This window comes from Glycine max, chromosome 7 (assembly GCF_000004515.6).
Source record: "Glycine max cultivar Williams 82 chromosome 7, Glycine_max_v4.0, whole genome shotgun sequence".
Lineage (NCBI taxonomy): Eukaryota > Viridiplantae > Streptophyta > Magnoliopsida > Fabales > Fabaceae > Glycine > Glycine max.
In genome coordinates this window covers 15,297,400-15,303,399 of record NC_038243.2, presented here as the reverse complement: position 1 = coordinate 15,303,399, position 6,000 = coordinate 15,297,400, and positions in this window count along the sequence as shown.

Sequence of the window (6,000 nt, the reverse complement as noted above, 5' to 3'; positions counted from 1 at the left end):
ATAATTTAAATTGGAATATTTGTTTATGTGTGAACAGGTTGTAGTACAAGATTTAAATTTGTTTAATTTAAAGAAACTAAGCAAAAAGATAAAAAGGATGAGAGGAATAGAGAAGGTGGGGCCGGTGAGCGTGCACCGTAAAGCAGCCGAAATTAAGGCTCGTTTAACGGAGTTGCGTCACTCTTCGCACCAACCCCATTCATAGCAAAAAATGTGTTTTTCTCCTTATATTTGCAATCAAACTTATTTTAATTGCTGTCTTTTTATATTAATGAAAATTTAATCTATCCTTTAACTTTTTAAGATCGCTACTAAAGTTTAAGTTTAAACATGAAAATAAATTATATTTACATGTTTTTAAAAATTAAAAAACTACATAATCCAATAATAACTCATCAATTAATTGAGTTAGATTTTTTTACCATCATCTTATATATGAATATATTTAATAAGATGATAAAGTAAATTATGTTTTAATATTTTTGCAAATACACTAATAATATAAATGCACAAACACAAAATAAAATTTAACAATTTTTATGTCACGATCTTATTTTAAATATATATAATGTAAAAAAATTTACTAGCCGAAAAACTTATTTAATTGTTCAGTAAGCAAATTCTTTTTACTAGATTTTGAGTAATGTCTATATTTTTTGAAACGCTGACTTTTAATTTTTTTTATATATTTTTTTTATTTTTATCTTTAATATATTTATATATCCTTTTTGTTACTTTTTCTAAATAAATCATGTTTTTTTTTTGTTTTTATGTGATTTTACACTCTTGTTAATCTTACTTGACACTTCTAATTTAATAAGTTAATTTTTAAACTTTTAACTATATGTTAGTTTTTCCGTTCCTAGCTAGGGTTATGTTTGATAAGATATTTAAATTAGTTTATAACTTATTTTACTTGCTAAAAAATTCATTTGGTTGTTTAATAAACAAATTTTTTTAATAACTTCTAATATTTTTTAAAATGTTAGCTTTTACGTTTTAATTTTTTATATTTTTTTTACTTTCGTCCTAAATATATTTATTTATTTTCATTGTTACATTTTTTTAAAATAAATCATAGTTTTTTTTATTTCATTTTACACTTTTGAGTTAGTTTAAAAACTAATTTTACATATTACTTCAAATTTAATAAATTAGTTTTTTAACTTTAATTATACTAAACATAATCTAACTTTCTAGCTTATAGTTAGTTTTTCTGTTAATTTTATTAAGTATAATCAAACACAATCAAGTAAATTTTTTTTAAATACACAGACAATATGTGTGTTTGTGTGTTTTACAATGATTATGACATCTGAAAAAAAAAATTGTTAGAGTTTTGGGGGTATGCACTTATCAAACTTTTGACATTACAATTTTCAATATTTTGTTAAAGAAAAAAAAAATGCTTCATTCATGGCTGTGCCTCGATGGAATCGAAACAGAGTTTAGGTGGACTAAAGTGTATATATATTTATATAATTCCTGATTTCCCGGGTGAACCAAAATGTAGATGACGTGTGCCTTATTATTATATGTTATTGCAGGACAATTTTATGTTTCCACTCGAGTTTAAAATAATATTTTTCATATGATTCAATTTAAAATATTTTATACATTAATTATTTTTATATTAAAGAATTTTTTCATTTAAAAAAGAAAATATATTAATAAATAATTAAAAAAATATTAAAGATTGAGATATAAGATTGATGGAATGATAAAAGGAAAATAAATGCAGAAAAATGTTCCATATTAATTCATTCGTTAATAAAAAAATTAATAATTAATAAATAAAATTTGTGAATAAAAAATTATAATGACAATTTAAAAAAAATTAAATTTAAGATAATTTATTGTTATAAATTAAATTAATTATTTTTCTTAAATTTATTTTATTTTAAGAGTAAATAGTGTAAAAATAAAAGAATTACTCGGGAAAAAGGCCTCCATAAAGCGTTGGCACTTGGCAATGACGAAGAAGCATTTGCATTTCCCGATAAGATTCATTCTCGATCCCATTTGTAATTGTTGATAGCTTCCATCCTTTTCAGCATTTTCTTTTTCTTCTCTTTTTAGACTATGATATATCCTTTTCTTCTTCATCCATTCAATTTTTAATTAAAGACAATAAAAGCCTCAGAATTTTTGGGAAAAGCTTGTCTGAACGGAGAGTTTGTTAGTGGCAAGACTTAAAATCAATTTAATTCCAACCTCCATTTCAAAATAAATATATCACGCTAAGAAAAATAAATTATCACAAAATAAGTGTAATAACTTTATCAACTAATTTTTCAGTTTCTAACTTAAATATATGCTACAAAATCAAACATGAATTATATAAATTATTTCAAAATTAAACTTTGAAAGACCAAAACTAATAAAATATTTCACATCCCCAAGCATATGAGTGGTGTACCTTATTTTTCGGCGGACAGGGATGACTGTGCCTATTATATGCGATATATCTATGTCATATTGTCCAAACAAACAAATAAAATCTACATCATATCGAAGGAAAACAACGTATTCAAAATAAATAAATCATACTATATTGGTTTAAAAAGGAACGCCATTTTTGCATTTTCCTTTTTTTAATCAATTTTGGGGGAGAGAAAAGCACCGCTCGCATTTTCTATTATAATTAACATGATAGGATAATTTTTTTATGAGTATTTATAAAAATAGAATCAATTAAAAATTACAAGTTAATTATTTTGGTTAGCTTTTGGAGAAATTAAATGTTTATTTAAATTTTTAAATTTATTATAAATTTTAAATATAATTTAAACATAAACATTTTAATTTGTGCTGCCTGATTAAAAAAGAATTACACAAAATCTATAATGTCTATGGATGATCAAGATAATTCAAATTAACATTCTTAAAACTTATCAATGATATAATGCTAAATTACTTTTTATTTTTCTTTTTTGGAATAGAGAATGAGAATCCAATGGCATTAAAATGTGGCAAAGTGAAGATAATTATGAATAATGATATTAAATCTGTGACATGATAGAGAAGATAAAAACAAGTGCGCCTCAAACATTGATGAATTCATGCTCTTCCTGCACGAGTCCGACAAGACCAACAAAGCCCACAGGATCAAGCATAGAAACTTATAAATAAAATTTAAATTATTTGAAAATTTCTTATAATTTTATTAAACTTTTAAATACGTCTTTATAGCTTCAAAGTTTTCAATAAAATCTCTGCGTTCTTTTTAAAAGTAAACATTTTTATGTACTATTGGTTATTATTTTTCTGTAAACTTGCCTATAGAGAAAATATTTTTTTATGTAAACTAGAATACCAACGCTTGTTAATATAAATAACGAGTTTAAGTTAAAATTTTGAGTTCAAATCTATATCTATTAATAAAACAGGCTTTTCATATCTATAATTTTAATTATAAAGAAAAAAATCCTTATTATTCTATTAGCAAAAATCTTTCTTCTTCTTCTTATTATTATCATTATTTATTATGTACTTTATTAAATAATTTTTTTGTGTAATAATATATTTATGTTATTATTATGTACTTTATTAAATATTTTTTTTTGTATAATAATATATTTAATTTATTAGGTTCATTTTTTTTTCTGGCGAGTAGTTATCATGTTGATATTTAAAAGATATTTTTATATTACATTAAAAATACTGCAAAGTTAACAAATATAAAAAATAAAAAGTTTTTATCTACTATTTATTATTATATAAAACAAAAAATCATTATCATTCTATCATCAAAAAATCTCTATTTCTATTATTATTATTATTATTAAGACATTATATATTATTTGTGTACTTTATTGAATATTTATTTTTATGAAATATTATATTGAAGTTATCATGTTCATATTTAAAAGACAATTTATATTACATTAAAAAATATAATAAAGTTGACAAATATATAAAAAAAGACAAATTTATTTTATATATTATTATATTAAACTAATAGAAAAAATTGGTCTTTTTATAAAACACGTCACAATTTAATAAAAAAAATTACTGCTCAATATTCTTTTATTTCCTCTCTAACTTTTTTTTTCATTTGTTTTTCTTTTATTTTTTTAGATTTTTTATTTTCTGTATTTTCTAAAAAAAACACATATCCTACAAACTCCTTTTCACTTTTTCCCTCTCTCTCATTATTATTACATATGTAAAAATATATTTATAATTCACCATATTATTATATGATATTACATACTGTTTATGTACTATATTAATATTTTTGTTGTTGTAATATTATATATATATATATATATATATATATATATATATATATATTTTCTTAAGATACATGTAACTCTCTTTTAATTTTATTTTTATCTTTTTTTCTTTTATGTTTATACTTATATCTATTCCTTAAAATTATATTGTAAATATATTATTTTAAAGTAATAGATATTTTTAGTGAAAGGATGAGGATGAGACGGATATGTGAGATGATGTTGAATGGTAATATTTTTACTTTTAAATTTTATAAAATTATTTTTAATTAAAATCAAATATATTTTTTTAAAAAATTTCTTAAATAAATATTTTGTTGACTAATATTTGTATTAAAGGCTAATATTTTTATACTAAAAATTAATTTAAATCTAATATGAAATGTGTATAAATATATTATTTTAAAATAATAGTTACTTTGAGTGGTTAAGAATGAGAATAGGATAAATATACTCAATCCTCAACAGGATGGGGGTGGGTGCAAATTAATTAGCTAAATTTATTTTTAATTTAAAATTTTATAAAATGATTTATAAATAAAAATTGTATAAAACAAATTTAAATAATTTCATAGATAAATATTTTATTGATTAATATTTATATTATAATGTTGAGATTTTTATTCTAAAAATTATTGTAAATCTAATTTAAAATATTTATAAATATATTGTTACAAAGTAGTAGCAATTTTTAATGAACAAGGATTGAGACAAGACAAATATACATGGCTTGAACGGGGATGAGTGACTTAAAAAAATTTATCTTAAACAAAGATCAAGGATGATAGAAATAAAGATGAGGATGGGGATGGGGATGAGGATGAGAATGGGAACACAAAATGACATACACATCCTTGTCGTGTTCTATTGATATGCATATTCACAATCATCATTTATATTTTTTTATGCAAAATAATTATAGATTTTGATATGCTTAAAATACCTTTTACTCTTTTAATTATTTTAATTTTTATTTTAATTTATTGAGTAGGAATGGGAATAGGAACAACATACTTGTCCCCTCCTTGCCCCTATAGTCATATATTCATGTTTATTCACAATCATCACTTATATATTTTTTTATAATAAATTTTTTATTTTTTGGTTTTAATTTCGTTTTCAAAATTAAAAAAAAATATTATGGATCAATGGAATAAAAAACATGTTTTTTAATATTCAAATTTTTTTTCTTATTGTTGTGTTCTTACTGAACATAAAAAATATAGTTTAAACTTTTGTAAAAATATATCCATCACATAAATATTGGTTTCTTTAATGGCAATGACCTTGATAAATTATATATGTATTATATTATTTATATTTAAAAATAGTCAAGTCACCTGTGTAAAGACAGAGTATTATGCTAGTTTTTTAACTACTTAAAGAAAAAGAAAAACTCAAATGAAACAGACACTTAATTAATCGTTATTTATCCATTAGATCCTATAGTTTATTTATGCTTTTAATATGTTTATGTAATTTAATAAAATATATTAAAGTCTTAACGGTTGTTGGCAAGTAAGAATTTATTTAAGATTATAAGGACTTAAACAATAATTTAACCATGAAGAAATAACATCTATTAAGATTGAATAATTATTTAAAATTACTATTCAATTTATGTTAAATTAAAATACTGTTTTGAATGCATGTTAAAGAAAAAACTACTTTTTTTCTTGTTCAAGATGTGAACATTCACAATATGGAAGAATTAGATCTCCTAACTGAGATTTCTACATATACAAGATTTATTTAAGTAAAA